Source organism: Meles meles, chromosome 7 (assembly GCF_922984935.1).
Source record: "Meles meles chromosome 7, mMelMel3.1 paternal haplotype, whole genome shotgun sequence".
Lineage (NCBI taxonomy): Eukaryota > Metazoa > Chordata > Mammalia > Carnivora > Mustelidae > Meles > Meles meles.
Window position 1 is genome coordinate 107,988,652 of NC_060072.1, and position 27,501 is coordinate 108,016,152.

Sequence of the window (27,501 nt, forward strand, 5' to 3'; positions counted from 1 at the left end):
ACCTGCTTACCAATAAGGTACTGCTCTGAGCCAGCAAGCCCCTACACGCCAGACCCCAAGAATATGATCAACCTGACTCTCACTTGCACATACCCACCCACCAGTGTCCCATGTTTTCCTTATAGAACCTGGATGTATTTTCAGCACTTGGAGATAGTCTTTGAGGAACTAGTCTGCTGCCTTCCTGGTGTGGGTCTCACTGAAATAAATTCCTTTCTTCTTTCCCCACCACTCGTCTCTCTGCCTTTGGAATTTGTCAGCAGTGAGGGGATGAACCTGGTCTGTTTGGAACCCGGGAGCTGGGTGCTCCTGCACCCTCACACCCCCACTACAGTATATTTTAGCAACTCTGTCTTGTAGTTTCCCTGCTGAGTGTTGTTTGTGTGTTTAATAACTCACTTGGAAGAGCTCCGTGAAGTCTGCCTCCCCTGCAACGTGCATCCACAAATGTCTCTGCTGTTTTCTTTCTCTTGCTTTTTATTCTGTGACCTAGTTTCCTACAGTCACCTCTCCGTCTGTCTACATTAGTGTTCAGCCAAAGATTACCCAGGAGTTGTACTCAAAGACCCTGAGCCAGGAAGGCCTCTACTCTCTGCTGATCGGTCTATGAATAAGCTGGGGAGCACATTCAAAGGTCAAGCTTTGATTCCCCCAAGTCTGTTCAGGCTTCTATGTTTCCATTGAGCCCTGGGGTCTCCCCTGTACACCTGGCAGGCTCCATGGGCTGGAGATGTGTGAGCGGCTTGGGCTGTTCCTGTCCCTGTGACGTATCCATACAGTTTTGGTCAACCCATGATACTCAGAGTAGTTATCAGACTCCCCATGGCTGCTTCTCCTCCCTAAACGTCCTGTTAGAGTCCTTTTTTTTTTTAAGATTTTATTTGTTTATTTCAGAGAGACAGAAAGGACAAGCAGGGGGAGGGGCAGAGGGAAAGAGAAGCAGACTCCCCACTGAGCAGGGAGCCTGAAGAGGGGCTTAATCCCAGGACCCCGGGATCACAACCTGAGTTGAAGGCAGATGCTTAACTGACTGAGCCACCCAGGCACCCCTGTCCTGTTAGATTCCTCTGTAGACACCAGTCCATGGTTTGCTATTTCAGGCTAGCGGAGCTGCTGGCCCTCTCAGTGCACTGGCTTTTGAGATCACCATTTAAATTGATACTGCTCCAAATTAAGTGAGACCACTCTGGCCATGACAAAAATGTGCTGGTTTTTACAAGCTGTCCTGATTGAACTCTGAAACAACAGAACTACGGGGGATGGGAACAGCTCCAGGCAAGAACATGACAGAGTCTTGCTGACCTTATCAGAATTCTGTAATTTTCGTGGACAAACATTTCTCAGTTTGTTGCATATCTCCAGTCAATTTCCAGGGTGCTGAAATGGTTGTCTTTTGACAGTTCTGACCAAGCATTATTTTTGGAGAAATGGTTTATCAAGCTCTTCACAGTCTCATGCTAGAGGTTTCTCGCTGAGCATGACGTTTTTATAGTGTCTTTCCCAACCCAGGGATGTGATTGTAAAGAAGGGAAGAGCTCTGGGCTGACAGCTTTCCAATCTGGACTCTGCCACTTAATTAGCGCTCGCCCTTTGCGGTTTTCCTACCAGAAAAACAATGGGAGTCCTACAGGGTGGTTTCCACAGCTCCTTCTGTTCTGAAAAATGTTAAGTTTCTAATAGGATTCCCCCTAGTAAATTTACACAGTGGACCTAAAAAGGTAAACTGATTTCATCCTTTCTATGATCCAGATGTCATTTTTTCAAAGATCTTACTTATTTGAGCGGTAGAGAGAGAGATGGAGAGCATGTGCATCCAAGTGAGGGGAGGGGCAGAGGAAGAAGGAGAGGGAGAATCTCAAGCAGACCCCCGCTCAGTGCAGAGTCAGACCTGGGACTCGATCACAAGACCCTGAGATCATGACCTGAGCCAAAACTAAGAGTCGTACACTTACAGACTGAGCCACCCAGGTGCCCCAACCCGATGTCACTTTTATCTAAAATTTTGTCTGCAAGAAAGTTTATAAGTGTGTGCTCCTTCTAAGAAGAGGTAATGGTCCTTTGACTCCAGTAGAAAGGAGAGGCTATTGATTTTTTTTCCATCTTTCCTTCTTTTCCTTCTCTTCTTTTTTTTTTTTTTTAAAGATTTTATTTATTTATTTGAGAAATAGAGAGATAGAGAGAGACCACAAGCACAGGGGGTGGGCAGAGGAAGAAGGAGGCTCCCCACTGAGCAGGAAGCCGGACACAGGACTCGATCCCAGTACCCCCAGGATCATGACCTGAGCTGAAGGCAGATGCTTAACCAACTGAGCCACCCAGGTGCCCCTTCTCTTGTCTTCTTTCTCTGTCCCTCCTTCCCTCTCTCTTCTCCCACATAATCACTTCCATCCTGACACAGTGAGCTCTGATGCTCTATCAGGTACTATACAAAGCTTACACAGATTATCTCATTTACTTCTCACAAAAACCTTCTCAGGTGGGTCCTGTTCATACTACCTTTTCTAGATAAGGAAACTGAAGATTAGAAAAAGTTCCTAGCTGGCTCAAAGCTGAACAGTTAGCTTCTACCTCTCAATCTCTTCCCATTCCATAGCATCCGCTACACAGGAAAACTGGATCTAAGGTGGCCGGTGACGCACTCCTGTCTCTAAGAGAAGTGGCTGGAAGCTGAGGGAAGAGGAAGGCTCTCCTGGCTGTGAGCAGTGAGCCATGGCTTCCCGCAGACACCATCAGAGCTGCGCCTAGCCCTAGACCTTGGATGGAGATGGCAGGGAAGGCACTTCAGGCAGAGAAAACCAAGTCAGCAAGCTACACCGCTGCTCGAAAGTCAGCGTGGGTCTCTTTACAGCTTCTTTAGGGGTGAGTAGCAGTAAGCAAGGTTGGCGATTGTGGAGGGCTTTGGAGGTCAACCCAGCGAATTCTGAATTTTATCCAGAGAACACCACAGCGGGTGTTCCTGGAAGGTTTTGTTTGCAGGGAAGGGACGTGTCTGAAGCTGTGCCTTACAAATAACATCACCCCCAGTTGTGTGTAGGCTGTGTTGGGTGGAGGAGGGATTGAGAAAACAGAGTCAAGGTCATGGTCAAAAGAGAGGTCCTGAAGCCTGGCCAAGGGGATAAATGAGGAGACAAGACGGGGGGCAAGAGGCATTACAGAAGCAATTCTATAGGACATAAGAAGACTTTCAGTCTTCAAAATAGAAGTCAAATCCCATGATAGCTCTGAGATTTTATTTCTATTTCGTTAGCTCTTTTAGAGCCTCTGGATTGTGTGTCCAGGTCAAGCAGTTGCTGTTTTGATCGTTTTTGCTTTCTTTCTTTCTTTTTTTTTTTTTAATTTATTTATTTGACAGAGAGGGAGATCACAAGTAGGCGGAGGGGCAGGCAGAGAGAGAGAGAGAGAGAGAGGAGAAGGCAGGCTCCCCGCTGAGCAGAGAGCCAGATGCAGGGCTCGATTCCAGGACCCTGAGATCATGACCCGAGCAAAGGCAGAGGCTCAACCCACTGAGCCAGCCAGGTGCCCCCCCCTTTTTTTTTATAAAAGATTTTATTTACTTATTTGACAGAAATAGAGATCACAAGTAGGCAGAGAGGCAGGCAGAGAGAGGAGGAAGGAGGCTCCCCACCGAGCAGAGAGCCCCATGCGGGGCTTGATCACAGGACCCTGAGATCATGACCTGAGCCATTGCCAGAGGCTTAACCCACTGAGCCACTCAGGCGCCCCGATCATTTTTGTTTTCTAATGGATCAAGAAATGGCTTATATTTGCAATAAGTCATTTGAGTTTTATCTTCTCAAATTCCAAATTTTCAGCTCATATAATTTGTGATATCTAAAATCTAGTGTTGGTTGAGAGCACCAGCTTAGAAAAACCAACACTTTGTTTTTTCCTTTACCAAAACATCTTCCCCAAATGGCAGTGTTCCTGACCAGCTTTTGATGATGGAAGCACTGCGTAGCTTGGAGCCATCACATAATGTAAGTGGCAGCAGCTTCCCTTTGTTGTCACTGCTCTTGGGAGCAAGTGGGCTCCACCTGCCAGACTCAGCTTAAAAACATTTCTTGGCTTACAGAACACTCTTGTACTTTCCTGTGTTTCTGATTGCTTTGCTTATTACATTAGGAGCCAGGGCACTGCAGTCAGGGCTTTTGGGCATGTGTACGCATGGGCAAGAACGCAAACTCGGGAGAACAGGAGAGCTGTCCTTTCCTTTCTCAAACATTCTATAAATAGCGGGGCCCCTGCGTGGCTCAGTCGGTTAAGCATCTGCCTTCAGTTCAGTTCATGATCCCAGGGTCTTGGGATCAAGGCCCACATTGGGCTCCCTGCTTGGTGGGAGTCTGCTTCTCCCTCTTCCCCTCCCCACTGCTCATGCTCTCTCTCTTTCTCTTTCAAATAAGTAAATAAGATCTTTTTAAAAATTCTGTAAATAGAAAAATAATAGATATAAAGCATTAATTCCATTATTTGCACAGAAGCTAATTCTACCTCTATTTTCCTGCACTTTTGGGGGGCAACACATTACTCATTGTGGCGTCTTTAAATTTTTTTAGCAGAAGTAATGATAGGGCTCCACTGTCCATTAAGGGACACCCTTGATTATGTGGTGCTTTTTCTTTCCCTGCTCCATAAGTGGGAAATTTGGAAATTCCTGATAGGAAGAACAATATCCCACCCCAGGTGGCATCAGAGGCCACTTGTAGAGGGCAGGAGCGGAATGGAATCCTGTGCTCATGGATGGGAGTGGTCATGTCACCACTGCCATTGCTCAAGTCCCCTGGACCCTGGTTATCCTCTCCAGGATGGATGGGATGGGCTCTGTGGCTTAGTTCTTTTCCAGCTCCCTAAGTATAACTTCATCTGAATGATGAAGCCCATTCTTGCTGCGGGAGAGAGGGAACAAAGTCATTGCTCATGTCTTACTTGTCCAGCCTCTGAAAGACTCCAGATTGGTGAACCTCACAGGGGCGGTGCATGGTTTCATAAATATCCTCAAGGAGGCCTTATTTTTCCTACATTGTAGCTTTACGTTTCTTTTCTCTTTCTTTTAAGATTTTATTTATTTATTTGAATGCAAGAGAGAATGAACAGAGAGCATGAGCAGGGTGAGGGGCAGAGGGAGAAGCAGACTCCCTGAGTGGGAAGCCTGATGTGGGATTCGATCCACCAACCCTGGCATCATGACCTGAACAGAAGGCAGACACTTAACTGACTGAGCCACCCAGGTGTCCCTAGCTTTATGTTTCAGTAAGAGCCATGAGCCTGACTTGGCCCCTACAATCTCATAGAAAATGTTTCCTTTCCCCCTACCCATTCCCCCAAGCCCGACATTTTCAAAGAGGAGAAAGTTGAAAGATGTAGATATAGGGTGATCTCCCCTGGAGTCTGCTTGCCCTGGTAGAGCTCAGCAGCCCTCCACCCTTCAGCAACTGTTTGACTTGGACTTTGCTGGGGAGGCTCTGGGGGGTGGGGCAGGGGCTGCCGTTCTTCATGGCAGCTGGAAGAGTCAATATTGAAAGGTCTGTTTGTTTTTTTGGCCTCCACCTGTTGGCAACTCCATAATCATAGCCACTCATAATAAGGAAGAAGGGACAGCAGGGGAATTCCTATACTGGAACAGTGAATGTTTCCACTGTTCTCCTGGGGAGACAAAGCAAGACAAAAGGGCCTTCCGTTGAGAGCAGGACGTGAGCAAGAAAACAGAGATGCCAGGAGGGAGGGTGCCATGGAGCTTAAAGGTGACTCAGGGAGCAATCCGCTGGGAAGTAACCCTGTGCCCTCCAAGCTTACCAGCTCTTCTCTGCACTGAGTGGCCCCTCCCCCGCAGCAGAGAAGGCAGAAACTCACAGCACGGGTGTGTGTGCTAAATGCTACCCACCCCACTGGCTTACTCAGACCCTCAGCCATTATTCATGGTCCTGTGTCTCAAAGAACACTGCCGTCACCCAGGAGCTCCCCATCCTCCTACATCCTTCTCTCCCTCTGTTGGTTCTGAGATTAAGGAGCTTCCCCACCCCGTCTTGTGCCTCCAGTCCCCACTGTCTCCTCTGGAATCAGGGCCTTTGACACCTCCGCACTCCCCATCCCTTCTTTCTTCATCAGATTCTTGACAACTATCTACAAACACCTCTGAGTCTCCTCCGCATTTCTCTTGCCTCCGCTGCCAGCCTCCTTGAGAGCGGCCTTCCTCACTTCTCCATTTCCTCACTTCCCATCCACTCCCAAGGCTTCCAGCACGGCCACCCACCAAATAAAAATGAAAACACAACACAACAAAACCCCTATTGTAGGACCAGCGGAAAGGGAGCTGGGGTTTTCTGGGGAAGGATTCATGGAGAAGGGGACATTTCAGTGGGGCCTGGATGCATGAGTAGGAGTTCCACAGGCAGACAACAAAGGCAAAGGGCATTCCAGGCAAAGCAAGAACTCCCAGCTGTGGCTGTTGGGCAACAGCCTGTGTGCCTAGCAGGGGTGCATGTGTATGTGTGTGTGTTTGGGGGAGACTTAGTGAGGCTGGGAAATCAGCTGGTGGCCAGAGAGTTTGCGCGAGAGGGCCTTGTGTACCAGACTGAGCGTTTTCCTTCAGCTTGAACCTTGGGGGGGCCTCTGGAGATTTGTTTATTGCTTTATTAATAAATGTATTGGATTTTTATTATAGGGTCATGCATGTCCACAGTTCACTGTATGGAAGAGGCAGGAAAGCATAAAGGACAAAATGCATGCAAGTAACAGTGGGAGTGGACCTGGGAGGGTGGGAGGGGGTGGGGGTTTCAGGGGTGCAGACCCGGGAGGAGAGAAAATCAGGGCTCCTGCAGGCTGTGCAGCCTATAAACGTTCTGGAACCAGGGCAAGGGGCCCAGGGCCACTCAGGAACAGAGGGGCGCGGGAAGTCTGACCAGTCAGGCAGGCTAAGTCAGCAGCAGCCCCGCCCTCGGCGCCCAGGCTCCCTGGCAGTCTGAGGTCGCCTCCCGCCCGCCCAGACCCCACTGCGCGGCGCGTGCGGATCCCGGAGGGCGCCCAGGGGGCGGCGGCGCGGACAGCTGGGGCTCCAGGCAAGCCGCTGCCACTTCTGTGGCGCAGGGGGCCGGTCCAGCCGGCACGGGTTGGGGTGGAGAAAGTGGAGCAGCCAGGCCTGGCAAGAGTCAACCCGACAGCTGTGAGCTGAACCCGCGGCGCGGGCGGGTAGGAGGGAAGGCGGCGACGCCCAAGGTACGTGAAGGAGGGTTAGAGGGCTGCAGGGTGCGCTCTTCCCCTGCCCCCACTGCCGGGGGCAGCCCGGGAGGCCGGCTTTTCCACCCTGATCCCCCGGTGCAGCCAAATGCGCGTGTCTGTGTGTGCAGCACATGGGGGGGGGGGGCGGGGAGGGGAAGGGGAGGGAGGGGAGTCTGTGTCCCCTCCCCCATCCCCCGCAGGGGAACAGAGAGGCTCCCCATCCCTGCCCCCTGGCCTGACCTGGCGCTTGCTCCCTGGTGACACAGATCCCAGAGAGGACTGGAGGAGGACTCAGGAACCCCGGGGGTTTGGGATCAGGTAGGACCTCAGGGACCCTTTTGCCACACCCAGCCTCTTTGTTTTACAGATGGGGTAACTGAGGTTCAGAGGGAAGTGACTCGCCCAAGGTCACAGATCTAGAAAGGAAAACTCACTTGCAGGTCATTGCTGCTGGGAGTTCTTGCCACGTGGACCAGGACAGCAGCATGGCTGTTGCCTTGTGTAAAAACAAAGAACTGAGAGAGAGAGAGAGACAGACAGACAGAAGACAAAGACAGAGAACCTCCCAGAGCAGAGGAAGGGGGTCAGGAAATGGGTTGATACTGGGGCCGCACTTCCTCCCTAGCTGTTCCTGCTGTGGTCTGGCCTTGTGACGCCGCTGGCCGGCCGTGCGGGCTCTGGCCCAGGTGTCTGTGCCTGTGCATGCACCCGCGCATGTGTTTGTATGCATGTGTGTGCGTGCAACACAATGTAGCCAGTCTCCCCTGAGCATTTGGGAAAGCCCGTTGAGTCCCATGTCTGTCCACTCAGACACAGTGAACTTGTGGGGGACCTGCCCCGTGTTTGACTCTGAGGTTTTTAGAGACAGGCTCTGGCATCGAAGGGACAATTTTAAAGCTGTTATTGTTCTTTTTTCTTTTCTTTTCTTTTTTTTTTTTTTTAATAATTTCCTTTAAACAACACACACATACACAAAATGGCCCATTATTTCTACTCATCCATCCAGGGACCAGGTGATTTCTTTGACATCTCAGATTGTTTCCTTTCCTGTAAGAGAAATTTGGTGAGGCCCAGTTGAGTTCGAGCCAGACAGTGTCCTGTCCACGGGGGTGCAGGGTCAGTGGGAGCTGCCAGTCAAATCCAGACCTCCCAGCACACACTGCCAGCTTGTTGAGGCAAGGACAGGGGGACAGGGAGGAAGCAGAGAGGAGGGGGCGGCAGTGGGAGAAGAGAGGGGGGATAGGGTGAAGAGAAAAAGGAATGCCTGAGCCCATGCACAGATACTCAGAGGCATGGGTAGAGCTCTCTCTGGGGACCCACACTTTGGGACTGGGGCTCCTCCATGCTCAGAGAGGCAGGGTGAAGCATGGAGGTCACCAGATGGACATAACGAAAGACAAGAGCTAGTCAGCCTGATAATTTCTCAGGCAATCCATTCGCTTTTGAGAGTGAGAGGGAGAGTGTTCACCACGATGCTCCTGGCAGGACATGTGGGACAGACCAGTCATCCTCACGACAGCCAGTACACATCCAGGGACAGACATGGGTTTCCTGGTTTAAGCCTTGCTACAGCCCGGTTGCTCTGCTGTCATGCCCATTTTATAGAAAAATTAACCGAGGAACAGAGAGGCGAAGTATCATGCCCAAGGTCACACAGCCAGGAAGTGGTAGAGGCAGAATTAGAACGGTGTGGCTGTTCCAGAGCCTGGACCTTCAGCATCTCATGACCCTGGCCCTCCACTCACCACCAGCATCGAGATAGAGGGGGTCCCTCTGTCCCCTTCCAGGACTCAGCATGGAAGATTTTGACTCCTTGTTTCCCCTTAAGAGCTGCTCCCAATGGTCCCCAGAGCCTGACTTTATCTGGATAACAGGACAGCTGTGGTTGAAGGCGAAGTGACTTGGGGTGGGGAGAAGGAAGGATGCTGTGGGCTTGCACCCTGTTCAGGGGCTTCTGGCCCCCAGTTTCTAGGTTCTGATTCATTCTTGCCTGGTAACCAGACCGGGTCCCTGAGGACGTAAGGACTCGGTTAGACACCGGAAGATCCTCTCGAAGGCCCATGTTGGGACTGGGGTCCTCAAGGCCTTGTCTGCCTGGGGTGACCAGAGGGGGTCCCCGTCTGATGGGCACAGTGACATTTGGGGGCCTCTCCTAGCTTGAGGAGTATAGGATTTCTTCTGTGACAGATTCTTGTGGAGACGATGTATTCCCTTGTCAGTTTGTTTTGGCTCTCAAAATGTCAGGGAGGCTCTTTCTTCCCCGGCCTGCTTGTTGACGCATGCTGGATGGGGTGGCCAAGGGAGGCATTTACAGGAGCAGCATCTAAGCACTGGGCCAGAACCTGACCCTGGATGATGCTCCAGGCACATGTAGGAGATGAAGGAAAGTAGAAGCAGTCAGGCTTCCCACGTGGTTCAGGTTCAGGTTCGCTATGCTCTGCCCCACTGAACTTGTGCTAAAGACCCTTTATTCACGGAACAGAGCTGCCCTGCCCTGGTGGCTGGGACTGAGAAATTGTGGGAGGAAAGGAACTGTTCCTTTTGTAAGGGAGTTCCCTGAGGTCTGGCCAGCTTGCCTCAGCGCCAAGCTCTGGCTCCTGGTGCTCCCTGGGTCTGTGCAATTCTCGGCCCTACTGGGCTCGGAGGAATGGTGAGAAGACAGGACTTAGCATGAGGCTGGGGTGTACCTACCCCCATGTGTTGCCCTCCTCCCAAGGGGCCGGGGGCCTGCATTTGCCTTTCTGGCTGAGCAGCTTCTTTAACTACCCCCCTCCTTTTTTTTTAAACTCACAGCAGTACCGAGGAAGTATGAGACTGGCGACAGGGCCTCAATTACCAGAGCAGACAAGAAGAAAATCTCTCATTAGCTAGGTGATTGGTTTATTTTCACTTTATTTGTTTTAGAGGTTGCTCCGTGTTGAGTTCCAGGATTTGCAACTGGCCTAGGTACACAGACGGAGCTCTGCCACGTTGAATCCACATAACCCCACACCTGTACCCACTAGGAGGAAAGGGAGGAAGACCGACTTCCTGGAGCCCCACCCTGAACAAACACGGAAATTCAGGAAGCCCCTTGCCCCTGCAGTGGGAGGCTGGGTGCATAGAAATGCACCAGGCATGGTTAAGAGCTGGGCACGAGTGAACCTGTTCAAGCCTTAGTCCAGCCTCATGAGATAGGTACTATTATTACATTCTTCCCATTTTATAGATGAGGAAGCCGAGGCTCCGAGAAGTAGAGTAAAACGCGCCCGTGGTCATACACTAATAAGAGGCCAGTCTGGGCTTTGAACCCCTGCAGCCTGGCCCCAGGGTCATGGCCTCAATCATTCCTCAGGATGCACTGTGAATGTGGAGCCCAGAACCAGAAACACGCTGGTTCTGACCCGAACCAGCCACATGTCCTCAGCCTGAGTTTTTTCCCTCTTCGGTGAAAGGGCCTAGACACCTGCCAGTCCATCTCGGGTGAGCTAATGGGCATGAAAGAGCACCATGGGAAAGGCTCTCATGGTCCCTGTGGTTGGGGCGGCATTACTCATTGAGAGTTTGCTGTTGAGCTCTATGGTCTGGGATCCTTCCCCCTTGTCCATTTCTTGTGGCTTCACAGAGCAGGCGGGATTCAAGCTGGACCCAGAAGAGCAGGTCCGCTTTGGAAAGGCACAGAGAAAGTGGAGGCCGGAGGTAGGGCCTGGGATAGGGCACAAGCACAGGGGGCAGAGGCATGTGGGTAGGTGGCAGAAGGACCCTGAATGGGTCTGTGTCACCAACTCTCTGTGTCCAGCTTCCAGCAGAACTCTGCACCCCATCGCTGCTGCTGGGGCTTTTAATGACAGCTGGGAAATGTTACTGGGCCCCGGTGTGCGGCCAGGCCTAGGCCACAGGACATTTGCTTCAGCAGCACCCTGAGGCACAGGCCAGCCCTTTATTCTCTGGAATGGCAGGACCAGGCTGGCATGCCTGTCTGTGGACATCAGAGAAGTCATAGCCAAGGAGGTCAGAGACACTGGCTGGAGAGGCTACTTGTGCCTCTAGCCAGGGTGTGTTTTTTTGCGAGGAATGCGGAACTTGGGTGCCAAAGCTACCCTGTTTATTACCTGAGCATGACTGAAAGTTAGGGGCATCCTTCCCAAAGGCAGGGGTTCTCTCTGAATAAGACAGTGGCACTGTTATCCCCAGAGAACCTGGTGGGGAAGGGGAGGAGATCCTTGGAAGTTACCTTTGTTTTGTCTGAATTATGGCCAGAAATAACCGTCTGGGAGATACCGTTAGGAAAGACAAATTATTCTGCATAAGAATCTTAGATCTTTTTCTGATGCCACGGTCTGTGGTAGATGTGGGGTTTCAGGGCTTCTGGGAGCTTGTATTACACAGACGTCCTGGATAAAGATCAGCTCCACATGATGGAGGTGGTAGCCTTCGGCTTGGTGTCTGGGCGCACGGACACTGCCTTCCCTCAGAATCCCCGAGAAAGAAGTTGACCCCCCAACTCTCCTTTATGTTACTTCTGTTTCAATGTCTTCAGTGGGCTGAGAGATGAGTTTTAGGGTACTGCTTTATTTTATTTATTTATTTATTTTTTTTAAGAGAGGGAGCACATGAGCAGGAAGGGGAAGAGGGAGAAGGAGAGAGCATCTCAAGCAGGCTCCACCCATAGATGGAGTCTGACCTGGGGCTCCATCTCATGACCCTGAGACCATGACCTGAGTGGAATCCAGAAGTTGGGTGCTTAAGCCACTGAGCCAGCCAGGCACTGCTCTTTTTGAATTTTTTTTGTGGTAACTCAGTCTTTGTTTCCAATGGAGTAAAACATAGAGAACATGAAGCTGACAGTTTCAACCACGTTCCAGTGTGCAGTTCGGTGGCGTTAGGAGCGCTCGCCGTGCTGTGCGGCCACCACCACCACCAGACCTTTCTTCATCTTCCCAGCTGATAGGGTTTGGGATTAACCCTGACCCCTGCGAGTTCCACAGTCTCTCTCTGTCTCAGCTTCCTTTCCTACAGTGGCCTAACCGTCTGATGCCCCTCCATGTGGGCTATCTTTCTGCTGCAGTTCCTTGCTACTTTCTGGTTTTCGAGTTTGTGCTGGTTTTTGTTTTTAGTCTCTGCTTCCGACACACGAGCTTCCCTGAGACTCCCCTCTTTGGGCTGGATTCTGTGATGAGCACTTTAGAGCACCTCGTATATTCCTCCCGCCAATCCTACGTGGTAGTTATTATCAAGCACCTCCTCAAGGTGAGGAAGCGACTCCAAGATGCAACATCCCACCGCCGCGGGAATGTCGGAGGCAGGCTTTGACTCTGGCCTCTCTGCCCTTCCTTCTTTGCCTAAGGTGGGAATGTCACTGTCTAGAATCAAGCACAGCCAGCACTGCCTCACACGTTGGTGTCGACTCCAAAGGTTTCTAGAATCTGCATAGATTTGGGTATGTATTACATGAACCATCTTCCATTAGGATTCTTAACCAGAGCCATTAGCCAAAAAGGATTTGCTTGAAAATAACTTAATTATATACCATAGATAAACTGCTAATGGAATTTACCAAACTGCTAAATTAAGCTTTTCAACTAATTACACACGTACTATGAAGTGCGAGTTTAGCTTTGACCATGGGTCCTTCTCCAGGCAGGGAGATGGCGAGTCCTCTCGGGAGGCAGGCCCTTGGTCACCCTTTCAGTTCTTATTCTTACTCATGATGGGTTGTGCTTTTCTGTCCCCTTCTGGTGTCCTGTTGTAGCTTGACTCTGCATTTACTCAGGACAAAGTAACGTATCCCTACGGCCATGGTCATCCTGGCTGCAACTATACTAGAATGTGTTTCCCGTTTCTGCAGCAAACGTTCTTTCTACAACTTTTATCTTCTGCAGTGGGTCTCTGGTGCCTCTCCTGCTACTCATGATCCCCCTCCTTGGACTAGGCCCACCCTTGCTGTGTTGCCCCCCTACTCAGATTTCTGGGGTTTGTCTTTGCTGGGAGCTCCAGGTTCTGGGTTTCTCCACTCCCGTCAGCTGGAAAAGCAGGAAGGTATCCAGTAAGACTTTCACCTGGTCCCCATGCAGAAGATCATTTCTGAGTGGTTACCGTGTGCCACGCACTGCTTCTAATCGAGGACTCAGCATCCCCATTCTACAGATGAGGGAATTGAGGCTCAGAGAGATTAAACACCTTATCTGAGTTCACACATCTAGTTCTGGTGTAGACACTCCGTTACTGACACCCCCTCCCCCCAACCCTGCTGCTGCCCGTCCTTCTGCACCAGTCCGACTCCCTACAAAGGCTAACCCATTGGGCTGTGGGGTTTGCTGAGTAACAGAGCTCTGCTGACACACCTGTAACAGGGGAGCAGAGTCCCCTGACTTCACACTAGGTAAGCTGATGCAGGCACAGGCCAGTCAGAAATAGCAGGGTGGGGAAGGCCAGCTAAAAAGTCTGTTCTAGAACTTCTTTTCAAGGAAAGCCATTTTAATGTACTGGACGGCGGCTCAAATCAGAAACAAAGACGCAAAAAGGAACTGCTAAGGGAAATGAATGTTAATCAGAAAAATTACTAGGCCTCCATTATGTAATCACACACTGCAAACTAAAAATATTTTTTTAAACACACAAGCCCTATTTGCTGGAGTTAGAAATAGAATAAAGAGCTCTAATTTGTTCTGAATAACAATCATGTTATACCACATACCACATCTGAATTTTCAGATACACTTTAGGGGCTCCATCAATGTGGTTTTTCTGAATATTAATGCCATCCCCCCCCCAGACCCAAAAACCTCAACCAAATGGATCGGCAGATACAGACTGAGCACATATTCTATGCCTGTGTGCGGCATGTCACGAGGGGAGGAAGAACGGAAGCCCTGGTACTTGTTTGGACAGCACAGTGCCTGTTAGCAAGAGAGTGGGACAGAGTGTATCTGTGCTCTAGAAGGAAATGGCTTTGGAGAAGGTGTCACAGTGGATGCAAGAACGGAGCTGGGCCTTCAAGCACGGTCCTCAGATAGAGGGTCCCGAGGAGTCCTGGGAGAAATCTCCTGTGAAGTTCCTTCTGTTCACTTTCACAGTGTCTGAGGGCCCTTCTGCATTCAAATTAACCCCCCAAAGTGCTGTCCACGCCATAAGCCATGCCTTAACCCTACCAATATTTTTGTTTGTTTGTTTTAAGATTTTTATTTATTTATTTATTTATTAGACAGAGATCACAAGTAGGCAGAGAGGCAGGCAGAGAGAGGAGGAAGCAGGCTCCCTGCTGAGCAGAGAGCCCAATGCGGGTCTCCATCCCAGAACCCTGGGATCATGACCTGAGCCGAAGGCAGAGGCTTAACCCACTGAGCCACCCAGGCGCCCCCCTACCGATATTTTTAAGGGCTGCCTTGTCATCCTCCTGCTGGTCATCACTGAGTCAGTTTACCTTATAAAAGATGTGGGAACCAGGACCCTCTGATCCTTCCTCTCTCACATAGACAGGGCTGCTGTATGCGGAATTGAACACAGCCAGCCCCGCCTGGGCTCTTTTGTGTCTATGCTTGGAGGTTTCTAGAATCTGCATGGATGTGGGGGTGGTGTATGGACCGTGCTCTGTGAGGATGGAGATGTGTTCGGCCCCTTGCAGAAGGTTCTGTAGGGCTATAATGTGGAAGCAGGCAGGGCCACCCACACAATCTCACTCTCTTCGTATGAAGTGACCCATCAGGAAAGCGAACGAAAGCAGACTGAGGAGAAACCCGGGGGATCACTCTTTTAACCGTAGCCCCACTACTGAACTCACTCACGTCTGCCGCCTGATTTCTTTTCAGCCCTGGTCATAGGACCACAGCCCTTCACATCCGAGGTCCTTTCTGCCCCTGCCTGCCTGGGTCCCCACGACCGGTTCTTGCTCCATGCAGCCGAGCCCTGCTCTGTCAGGGCTGGGCTGTCCCAGACGCCCTTTAGGAAGAGATGCTAACTAGCTCAGGTGATGGTCATGGCTGACTGCCTTGCCTCCCCCAGGAAGCACACGTGCCAGTCCCCTGCTCCGTGCAGTTTGCTCAGAAAGTCCAGGCTGATTGGGCCAAATTCAGGCTCCTGAGCACGCTTTCTTTTTAGCCTAAGACACAAGTTGAGTGACAAAGCCCTGCCTCGTGTCCCCTGCCTTGTCCTAGCTAAATGCCCATCCGATGGGAGTCCTGATGATGTCCTCCTAGGATGCAGCTGTCTTGGGACCTGGTTCCCCAGGAGCTGGAGCAGGCGGACGGACAGGCCAGAAAGCTTGGACGGAGCAGGGGCAGTCCGCAGCAAGTCCATGGCCCTTGCTTGCTGTGGTCCCCAGTCTCCTCGTCATATCTCTATGGCATGTCACAGCAATGGGCTGAAGCAGTGGCCATGTGATAGCACTTTACAAAGATAAAACCTTTTCAAATGGAGGCTGTTGACACTTTCTGCAGCCAAGCAGTCTCCATCGGCTGACCAGGCTGGGCTAAATTAACTGTTGGATTCTTGGTCATTAAAATAAATACATAGGTCATTAAAATAAGGACTCAGTGCCTTTTATCAATAGGGTGAGCTGCCCAGCCTCATTGAGGGGATGGAGGCTTGGCCAGTGACCCGAGACCAGGCAAGACTCTCAAGCAGAAGTGGGAAGCGTCCAGGCTGAGTGACAGCTGGGGGAGCCAGGGTTTTGCTTCATCTGAAACAGCATGGAGAACGCCCCATGAGTCGAGTGTGAATTGGAGTCTTTGTCATCTTTAAGCAACAGTCCCCAGTGGGTCCTGACTTTCACAGTTTCTGCCCTCGCCAATATTTGCCCAGGGGTATGGGGAGCAGAGGTAACCATGGAGAAGGAAGCCTGGAGGATGAAGGGTATTGGTGAGTGCAGGTAATTGTGGTCAGTTACCTGTCAGCTTCACTTGGTGTGGACTCAAGTCAACTCATTCACTGAGCACCTCCCAGGCTGCTGGGCTAGGAACTGGGACTTGAACTCTCCTCCTTAGCTTAGAGGTGAGGACCCCAGAAGCGAAGCCACTTGCTCAAGATCAGCAGGGTCATAAGTGTAGAATCAGAGTTCAGAGCAGCCCCTTAGACAGCAAGTCCCCCGCTCCTAGCAGGGGAAGGCCAGCACCCTGGTGATGTTCCCTCGGGTTGACAAGCTCTTCAGACTCTCTTTTAAATCTTTACAGCAGAGCAATGAGGTGAGTACATCCATGTTAAATGAAACGATGATCATGGAAACACTTAGTAAATGGTAAAATGCTCTACAGATAGGATATGATTACTGTCTCCAATTTACAGGGGAGGAAAATAAAATCAGAGAGGTTCAGTGGCTTGCCTAAGGACACCTGGGAACAGATGACAGAGTAAGGATGCCAGCCCGGGTCTTAGGACTTGGGGACTGGTGTTGTTTGTTTCCTTGACACCATCAAAGGAAGACTGGTTCTGGATTTATCTGTCCCTTCCCTGGGTTTGTCGCCCCTCCCTGCAACTCCCTCCCACCATACCCACCAATTGTTGCCAAATGAAAATTAGGCAGAGGGGTCCAAGCTAATTTTTCTTAGCTGCCTTTTCTCTTCTTTTGTAGACCTTATGAAACGGGGTGATGTCAGGGGTGGAGTTAGGGAGCGTGTCTCTCCGCAGGAGAACTGGGGTGCAGAAATGGCTCTAGAGGGGTCGTCTGTGTGCTGCTCACTCTCCCCTCATTGGCAGAAGAGCCCAGGGACAGTGGGTGACATGAGCCATTTTGCCCTATAGATGAGCCAGCACTCTTGTTACAACCTCATAAATCTGTCAACACACATTATTTTAAAATTGTGAGTTAAACGGAAATCCAGGGTGTGTATATGCCTGGAACGTGTGGGTATATACGGTATTTTAAAAATACGGACATCCTGGATGATGTGTTTGAACGGTCTTGGGCTCGAGACTGAAAAGATAACAAGACCAGGTCCTAAGCATCTCCTCCACGGTGCAGACCCCTTGACTCTGGTACACTGCCGCCGCCCATCTCACGCCCAGGCAGAGGCCGATGTTCTCCGTCACTAACAGTGTCTTCCTTACCTGTTTACTTACTGCTTTTGGAAGAGGTAGGAAATTAGTATTTATCTGACATCTTCCAGATGCAGAAGCTGTGTTGGGAGCATTTGTGTGCATGTGCTCATTTATTCCTTACGACAACCTTGCGTAAGTGGTGTTATTGTATGAATTTTTAAGAGGAAGATTCTCGTTCCCCAGGTAGTAAGACATGAGACAGCAAGAGATGAGCATAAGCACATCTGACTCCAGATCTGCATGCTTTCACCGGTGGACTGAGAAAGCCCATTTTCATTTTCTTTGTTCTTCACTCCTTCTGTCATCTCATATCTTCCGCGTAGACTCTCTTCCCTTCTGTCAGAAATACACCTTTTAAAAATGTCCTTTCATGAACATCTGCTTGTGGCAGACTAGGGTTTTGTCCGTGGATGATGCCTTCCTCTCTCTTATCCTTTTTCTTTAATTATTTCCTTTCTTTATCTTTAAGTCATCTCTACACCCAACATGAGCCTTGAACTCACAACCCCGAGATCCAGAGTTGCATGTTCTACTGACTGAGCCAATCAGGTGCCACCGTTTCTCTTATTCATAAAGAATGTTTCTTTCAGGCACAGAGTTTTCAGATGATGGTTTTACTCTCTTTCAGCATGTTGAGTATTTGACCCCCATCTTTCAGCTTGTAACCATTGCAGGGTAACTTGTCTCTTTTTTTGCTACTTTAAAAAAAAAAAGATTTTATTTATTCTATTTATTTCAGTGAGGAGGGGGCATAGAAGGAGGGGAGCAGCAGAGGGGTGGGAGAGAGATGGGGAAAGAATCTCAAGCAGACTCCCCACTGAGCACGGAGCCCGATGTGGGGCTCAATCTCAAGACCCTGAGATCGTGACCTGAGCCAAAACCAAGAGTCAGATGCTTAACAAGGAGCCCCCTCCTTGCTGTTTTTAAGATAGTCTCTTTGTTTTTGGTGTTCTGCTGTCTCGTTGACATATAACTGTTGTGGATTTCCTTTTATTTATTCTTCTTGAGATTCATTGGCATTCTTGAATATGTGTGTTGGTATCTTTCCTCTATTTTAATATTTATTAAAATAATTAAAATATTAATATTTGAGAGAGAATGCGCCTCCGGGTGTGAGCGAGGGCAGGAGCAGAGGGAGAGGGAGAAAGAATCTTAAGCAGACTCCCCACTGAGCACAGAGCCTGACACGGGGCTTGATCTCAAGACCCTGAGATCATGACCTAAGCCAAAGTCAGATGCTTAACCAACTGAGCCAGCCTGGTGCTCCATTCTTCCTCCCTTTAAGAACATTTGTAGCCATTATCTGTTTAAATGCTTTCTCTCTCTCTTCCCTTTCTAGGACTCCAAATAGACACCTGCTAGTTTCCATTTTTCATGTCTTTTAAGCTCTCTTTCCTATTTTTCTGAGTCTTTGTCTTTCTCTACGGCATTTTGATTAGTTTATTTTGACTAACTCCCAACTCACTACTTCTTTCTCAGACTGTGTCTAATGTGCACAGATTGTAACTTCAGTTGTTTAATTTTTATTTTTAAAAATTCCCTTTGGTCCATTTTTTTTTCAAATCTTGATTATTTCTCATGATTCGTTGTTGTTGTTCCTCGTACATATTTACAGGCTTGTCTTTAATTTCTTCAATGATGTTGCTGTCATTATTATAATCAGAACCTGGATATTTCATTATCTGAAGGAGTCCCTGGCCTCTGAATTCCTTCCTTTCTTGCCAGCTCAACAATGCTGCCAGAAACGTTTTTAAAAATACATTTTTGGTACAAGACTTTTTGGTTGTTTTGAGTTGGAGGGTCAAAGTACTTAGCTTTTTTATTTAAAATTGACATGCGGAACATAAGGAACAGTGCAGAGAACCACAGGGGAAGGGAAGGTAAACTGAATGGGGAGAAATCAGAGAGGGAAATGAACCATGAGAGACTCTGGACTCTGAGAACCAAACTGAGGGTTACAGAGGGGAGGGGGTTGGGGGACGGGGTAACTGGGTGATGAGCATTAAGGAGGCAAGTGTGGTGATGAGCATTGCATGTTATAGACAAGTAATGAATCGTTGAACACTACATCAACAACTTATGATGTACTATGTGCTGGCTAAATGGACATAATAAAAAAATAAATAAAATTGACAAAATTATGAGTGGAAAAAATAATACAGTGGAGGTTGGCCTTTGGGACCTAGAATTGTCCATACTGTACTGAATGTATTTTATGACTTGAATGTCGTGAACAGTGAATGCACGCCTTAACGAGAAGCCAGTCAGTGTGTCTTACCCAGCGCAGGGAGAGAGCGATGGAAGCTTGTTCTCCTCTGAGCCCCACCCCCAGAGGACACGACTCTGGAAGTAGTATGGCCAGACAAGGGGGTCTTCAAGACACCTCCTATGTGAGGGATCATTTTATCTCTAAGGGATTAGGGGCACCCTGAGGAGAGGAGGGCTTGATAAGACTTGTCTCCCAGTTGCTGCTGAGTCCTAGCTTGGTCTTACCTCTGCTTGGAGTTCAGGGGTACGTGTTACTCCATCCCAGTGGTCTTCTGGATGTATCCAAAATGGGTGTAGAGGGGACCATAGAGCCCAAGCTCTAAGACCTCAACCTCTCCTCCCCATTTACCACACCCAATCCCTCAGTCCTCCTGATCCCACCTACTAAGTGGCTCTAGGATCCATACACCTGAACGTACTCATTGCCAACTTGGAGCAAGACATCATTATCTCTCATCTGGACCATAACATTTCCCCAGATGCTTTCAGTATACTCACTCTCTGTCCCCCCTTTCCCTTCCCCATTTCATTCCCCCACAAGTAGCCAGAGTCATCTTTTAAAAAATAAAAATCGGATCATGACTCTCCCAGACTTTTAGGCTAAACATCAGTAATTTCCTCCCACTGTTTGGGTGAAGTCCCAGATCCCTAACCTGGCCCACAGAACACTGTTCTTTAACCTCACCTCTGGCCGATCCTTGCCATGTTAAAATTGTACTCTTCGCCTTGATTTCCTTCCATTTCCTGGACTCATGAAAGCTCTTTCTCCCCGAGAGTATTTTTATCAGCCGTTCCTTCTCCCTGGATGTTCTCATCCTCCTCCCTGGCTCACTCATGTTCATCTTGGAAGACCCGGCCTTCCCTCCCTTCATCTTCTCTCTGTGCTCCCTATGGGGAGCATTCTGTATGTCCCTTCGTGTCTTCATCAAAGCACTTAGTTCAGTTGTGATTCCATGATTGTTTTTGTAATTTCTCTTCTTTATGTGTCTTCCTCCACCATCTGGTGGGGGTGGGATTCATGCACGTCCTGCTCATCTCTGTATCTCTAACACAAAGCACAAAGCCTGACATGTGGTAGTTATTGCCCCTCTAGAGAATAAATCTGTGAGTGGATCTGGTTTCTGTCTCCTTCGCTCCCCTACACTGCTCTTACTGAGTTCACCTGCAACCTCCTCATTGCTAAAGCCAGTGTTTCTTCTCAGTCTTGAAATGTGAGTGTTCCCATTTGGAACCATTGTCAACCCTCTATCTTTAAACATTCTCCAACTTTCCTTATTCTTGGATTTTGAGGCAGCATTCTTTCTTTCATTTTTAGCTACCCCTCTAAGCTCTGCTTCTGAGTCTCCTTTGCTCTCTTGCTCTGTATCCCTTAAATGTTAGTGTTGGAGCGCCCAGGTGGCCTAGTTGGTTAAGCATCCAACTCTTGATTTTGGCTTAAGTCGTGATCTGGGGTCATGGAATTGAGCCCCACATTGGGCTCTGCACTGGGTGTGGAGTCTGCTTAAGATTCTCTCTCTCTCTCTGCTCCACTCACCCTTACCCTCCCCTACAGTTTTTGCACATAAATGTGCACTCTCTCTCTCTTCAAAAAAAAAAAAAAAAGAAAGAAAGAAAGAAAATTAGTGTCTTGCATAAATCCAGCCTTCATCTTTTCCTTCCTAGACAATCTGTGATCAGCCTTAGCTTTATCTTGGCTTCAAGCATCACATTTATGCTGGTGAACCCCAAACCCATATGACCAGTCCAGACTCCGCCTCGGAGCACCAGATCCTTCTTCGGCATTGCATTTTGAAATACCTTCATCCTGATGTCCCACAGACATCTCAGTCTTCACATTTCACAAATGGACATTTTTTTTATCTTTCCTGCCCAACGTGTTCCTCCTCCAGCATTTCTAATCTGGCTAAATAGTTTCCCCACCAACCTAACTTTTGAGGCAGGCATCCTGGATACCTCTGCCAGCTGCACATCCCATGCCCTGCTAATATCACAACCTGTCTCTTGTAACCCTGTTCTTTGTCGCTCTGCCATCTGCTTAGTGCCACCCCTGCTCTTGCTCGTATCACCTCTTAGCTGGGCTCCCTCCTTCTGGCCTCTTCTCCTGCAGTCCATTCCTAACACCAAGGCCAGAGATCTTGCCTCAAAGCACAAAGCTTGATCATGCTGCTTCCCTGACTCACCCCACAACGTGTCTCCAAAATGCCTGTACAGGGAAGGCCAAGCTCCTTAGGCCGATATGGAAAGTTCCTCCACACCCCACCCCATTTTTCTTGCTGGCTTTGCTTCTCTTCCCACCATTCATCTCCCTCTGAATATGCCATCCTTTCCCATCATGTGCGTACGGTGTCGAGCAGGGGTTCCCCAACATTATGGGGCTTTCAGAATCACATGGAGCTCGTTACACCACATGCTGTGTCTTAACCACAGAGGTTCTGCCTGTAAGTCCAAAATGAGGCTCAAGATCTGAATTTGTCCCAGGTCCCAGGAACCCTGGTGCTATTGTTCTGGTGGTGACCACTGTGGGAAGCACTGGTGTAGACGGGTCAAGAGTGTGAGCCCTGCCACCAGCATCCAGTCCTGCCCCTGCCACTCACTTCCTGTGTCACTTAACCTCTCTAAGCCTCAGTGTACTTTTCCATAAAATGAGGCGGATAGTATGAGCTGCCTCATCAGTTTTGGTGGAGGCCTGAATGTGTTAATCCTCAGAAAGCCCGAGAAACAGTGCCTTGGTTCGTTATAAGCGCTCAGGAAATGCTTGCTGCCGCAATTATCGTTTATGATGATCTGACCATTCTTCATATCCTTGGTGGTGAAGGTCTGCAGCTCACAACCTTCTGCTCTTCCCCAGAGAATGAGTTTGTTTTCCAGTGATTTTGTTAGCACTCCCCACCCCCACATCCCTGATGCATGCCCAGGTCGGGGCGCACCTCCCATCGAGGCCCTTGCCACTGGTGCTCACCTGCCTCCTGGCCAGGAGTGGGTCTCCCCCACCATGCGCTCTCCGGGGCTTCATTTGTGAGGATGACATCCCTGTCTGGTACGTCACAGGGACTCAAAAATATTTAACAGATTCAGTGACCAAATTGGCATATACCGTAGAACTGAATACTGTGCTGACAAGGCGGTGACACGGGTCAAGTCTGGGAAGAGGACTGGACACGCAGAAAAGGTGGCGAGAACGTGGAAAGTGTGGGAGGTTGTAGTCAGGATTATGAGATTATGCTTCAGGAATATGGACCCATGATTTTGGGAACATCTGGATGCACATCATTTAGGATAATCTTAGCTCTCAGCAGTCAAAACAGCCCCAAAACTCAACTCAGTGAATGTCAACAGCGAGGATATGTATTATGTGTATGGTGAGAAGTCTGGAGGAAGAGGGGCACTGGGGCTGTTCAGCTGAGTGGTTCAGCGATGTTCTCAAGGACCTGGGCTCTTTCTTCCTCTGCTCTTCCCTTATGCTTGCACATCATGTTCACAAAGTGCCTGGGCAAAGACAACATCCAGCAGAGGAAGAGTTCCTGCCTGTCTCTTTTTCAGAGCCCAGAAAACCATTTCATGTGTCGATGACCAGAGGAGGTGGGAAGCCCACCCCCTGCTTGTTCATGGGTCAGGGGCCTGCATCTGTAGGACGGCATAGGGCCCATGGGCTGGGCATACAGGCACCTTCCCTGAGTGGTAACACCATGGGAGTTCTGTTGGAAAGGAGCAAGGGAGAAATGGATGTTGCTTAAGCACAGTGTCTGCTACAAAACCAGACCCAAATCCCAGCTGGAAATTTATTTGGAAAGCAACAGGATACAAATTAAATGACTTCAAAGGCCTTTTCTACTCTGAATATCTGTAATGAACTATTTGAAGTCAGAGCGAGGAGACCTTTCCCCTGTCTGTTCCATCTGCAGTTCATGCCCGGACCACAGCTGTCCCTCAGGAGCTTGGCTGGAGCCCAAATCACATCATCGGGCTGCTGGTCAGGGGTGGAGTGGCCTCGACTTGCAGCTTTTCCTCATGAGCCCTGCCTGGGTGTCTACCTGGCACTCAGCACGACCACGTCTCTTCCTCCCGGAGCTGCTGTCCGATCCAGAGGCCTGGACTTCAGAGAGATCTCCAGGAGCATTCAAGCCTGGAGTGCTGCCTCCCCAACCCCAGGCGTGGGACGGGCCACCCAGCTTGCTTACGGTAAGAATCAGAGGTTCCTCGAGCCAGGTGTGGTGGGAACCTGCGAGAAGGTGGGGCCACATAAGCAAAGGTTCTGCATGATGATGCAGTATTCCTGCTGGGGGTGGGGGATGTCTCTGATTTTCTGGAGCTTAAAAACTTAAAAACTCCTATAGTCCGCCCTGCCAGCCTACCTGGATTTTGAGTTTCCCGCATGTCTGGTTCGTGGAGAACTGTAGAATAGGATCTGAACAGGTGAACAGAATAGGATCTGAACAGGGGCTGAGAAGAAACTGGTGGGAGAGTCTTTGACCAGGGGTAGCAGACAGTGATCATGGACAGCAGTGGGTATCCACAGTGGGCAAGGAATTTGGGCTCAGCAAGGAACGGGTGATAACTTCTAGAAATTGACTACTAGCCTAACATTCCGCTGCTTTCCCAGATCTTCCAGACACACCTATCAGGAGCAGCTAAAATGAAACACAGTAGAAGATTGAGGCCAGATGGCCATCCAGTGGGAATTTAGTTAGGGGTGACATCTGTGGCATGGGCTGGGGGGTGAGGTCATCCTTCTTTGGCCACATGAAATATGTTGTATTACATGTATTATATATGTATATAATGTGTATGTGTGTATATATTTGTGCATGTTATACTTTTCATGTGTGTCTTAAATCTTTGATCATGTTATCAACTCCCCAAGGGCTGTCATGGAACATTTTCTCTCCTATGTTCCTTACAAGGTCAGTGCTCTGTAATGATTGACTGGCTGAGTTTTTACTGCATATCTACACGATCGAACTCCATCAGCCCAGGTCCCAGAGTTTTCATCCTTTGGGTCAGAGTTGCCCTCTGTGCCTTCCCAACCACCTACTGAGCTGGGACAGCATCCGTTTCCTCTGCTGGTGAGCTGGCGGAGCTATTCATTTCCCATGGCAGCCATAACAAAGTATCACAAACGATTAAAAATGGCAGAAATTGATCGTCTCCCCCTTCTGGAGGATTCAAGTCCAGAGTCCAGGTGTTGTCAAGGCCATGCTCCTTCCCCAGTCTGTAGGGGAATCCTTCCTTGCCTCTTCTCACTTTCTGGCGGTCTTTCAGCCATCTTCAGCATTTCATGCCTTGTGGCCACGTAAGCCATGCTCTGCCTTCATTGTCACATGGCTTTCTCCCTCTGTATCTTTATCTTCACATGACTTTTTTTTTTTATTGTTTGACAGAGAGAAATCACACTAGGCAGAGAGAGGAGGAAGCGAGCTCCCTGCGGAGCAGAGAGCCCGATGTGGGGCTCGATCCCAGGACCCTGGGATCATGACCTGAGCTGAAGGCAGAGGCTTTAAACCACTGAGCCACCCAGGCGCCCCCACATGACTTTTTCTGAATAAAGATTTTATTCATTCATTTGATAGGGAGAGAAAGATTGAGAACATAAGCAGGGAGAGCGGCAGGCAAAGGAGAGCGAGCAGGCTTCATCCCAGGACCCTGGGATCATGACCCGAGCCAAAGGCAGATGCTTAACCAACTGAGCCACCCAGGCGGCCCCCACATGACTGCCTTCTTATTGGACTAGGGGCCTACCACACTCCAGGATGACCTCCTCTTAGCTAGTGACATCTGCAATGTCTGTTTCCAAATGAGCTCCCATTTGAGGTCCTGGGGTGAGGACTTCAATAGGTTTTTATTGGAGATCGCCATTCAACCCAGAACACTAAGTGAGCTCATTCAGGGTGGCAAGACAAGCACATACGAGAGGCATCGATATTGAGTGCCCCTTGGTGCTGAGAAGCATGTGTCCTCTGTTCTCTCTCCTCTGACATTCTCCAGGGGAGTCTGTGTGACCTGGGGCCTGGCTGGACACACTGGGATACTGTGCTCCAGGGCACGACCTCCATGTTCCTATGACTCTCCCTTTTTATAGGACAAATTGGGAAGAAGTCCCAGCGGAGGGGAAAAACCAGACCATTTGGGTTCCAGGCAGCCTTAACTATCAAGGAAAGTGGGGGAGCCCCACCTCACCCTGGGAGAGGATGTATCCCTTTCCTGTGGAGAGGAGGAGCTTCTGGACCCAACCAGCTCATTGCCGGGCAATTCACAGGGAATCCCAAATAATAGACACTCAACAACGTGGTTGTTTCCACACCGAGGAGAACTCGTTCCCTTTGCTAACAGCTGCTGCTTCCCCAATTTAGGGCCCATCAGTACAGAAGTTATAAACCAGAGGCTGCAGGCCTTTCCATGTGTAGCCTGAGGATGTCCTTTGTTCACAGCGGCTGGTGTATTTTTTTTACATGATATTTTTATATTGTTTTTTGAATAGGCAGTATGTTTACATAGTTCAAAAAAAATCATTCCAGGAAGATATCTAGTGAAATCTTATCTTGGGCTGTATTTGCCTCCCCTGCCCCCACCTGGGACAGTAATCAGCTTAATTAGTTTTGTACATCCTTCTAGGGTTTCATTTTGCAAATACAAGTCAGTACAAATATACCTGATACCTCTACCCTGTTTTTTCCTACGATACACACTTTTTTAAACCTTGTTTTGTTTTTTTTTTTAACCCCCAATTAATTTATCGTGGCACTCCTTTCCTGTGAGTATGTTGAGTGTTTTCTGAATTTTTTTTTTCCTGACAGGTGCATACTGCTCTATTGTAGGGATGTACCCTGGTTAATTCAACCAAGCCCTTACCAATGGACACAGGTCATCGTTTTCAGTCATTTGGTGTTTATTATAAGTAATGGTGAAGGGGCATCTGGGTGGCTCAGTGCGTTAAAGCCTCTGCCTTCGGCTCAGGTCATGATCTCAGGGTTTTGGGATCGAGCCCCATATCGGGCTCTCTGCTCAGCAGGGAGCCTGCTTCCTCCTCTCTCTCTCTCTCTGCCTGCCTCTCTGCCTACTTGTGATCTCTGTCAAATAAATAAATAAATCTTTAAAAAAAAATAAGTAATGGTGAAGTGAGTAAGCCCATCATTCCAGCTCATGAGTAAATGTGTATAATGCTGAAAAATTCTGAACTATCTTTGAATTATCAAAAGGATTGGAAACAGTGGGTTCTAATAAACATGGGTATGGACCGAGTGGCTGCTGTCTATAAGGATCCCTGACAGTGGGACTAGCCTGTTCCCATCTGTTTCCCCAGCCTCCCCCTCTTCTGTCTTCTAAAAATTCTGAGTGTTGACGGCCACCCAGCATCACCACTGCGCAGTCCTTCTAACAGTGGCTAAAGAAGAAAGAAAAAAAATCACTCAGGTACTCATGTCTCTTCAAACTGGCAAATGAAAGCCAAGGGTGGTCTCTTTCAAGAAGAAAAGGAGAGGGCGGATGTCTGTGTGGGTGTGATTCTGCTTCATTTGCTCCTGACATATTGGCTCACCTGGGTGTCCGTGCCATCTCGCCTCAGAGTAGAGGGGAAGGAGCTCTGCTCGCTGGTTGTCTTAGCACAGCCTGGGTAGCTGCTTGGGGCCCCGGAATAAAAACGAGCTCGACAGTTGTTCTGTTACATGCCCTAGCTCACCAGAACCCCATGAGGATGTGGTGGTCCTATTTGTGTTTTGTAGACAAGGAAACAGTGCCAGGGTGAAGTCGCTTGACCAGGATTCGCAGCACGAGTATTTGAGCCCAAGAATTTCTGGCTCTAGAGCCTGATGCTTTAGCTGGTATTCCATGCTGCCTCCCAAGTCTTAAAAGTGTGACTTAGAGCTACACCTCTCACCTTTTAAGCTTGCCATTAGTGGTGGCCTGGCGAGACAACAGTAAGGGAGCAGCTCTGAAAACGGGTGAGTTGGGGACATGCCCCGAAGAAAGCTTGTGATGAGAATGCATGTTTGTTCTCCTCACAAAGGTGAGGGCTCG

The 27,501-nt window shown here is 49.2% G+C and overlaps 1 protein-coding gene across 8 annotated transcripts in view; it reads left to right on the plus strand.

Moving 5' to 3' along the window:
- Positions 1-6,993: 6,993 nt before the first annotated feature.
- The window catches only part of CRACR2A (calcium release activated channel regulator 2A), a 146,961-nt gene continuing 126,453 nt past the window's right edge, over positions 6,994-27,501 (plus strand). For 6 of the 8 annotated variants that reach the window (XR_006819612.1, XR_006819613.1, XM_046011644.1 and 3 more), the window contains exons 1-2: positions 6,994-7,209; positions 23,394-23,670. The gene's annotated coding sequence lies outside the window, so the exon portion shown is untranslated. Of the gene's footprint in view, positions 7,210-23,393; positions 23,671-26,788; positions 26,899-27,241; positions 27,426-27,501 lie in introns of those variants that run through there. The other 2 variants (XM_046011638.1, XM_046011641.1) reach the window with 2 other exon arrangements.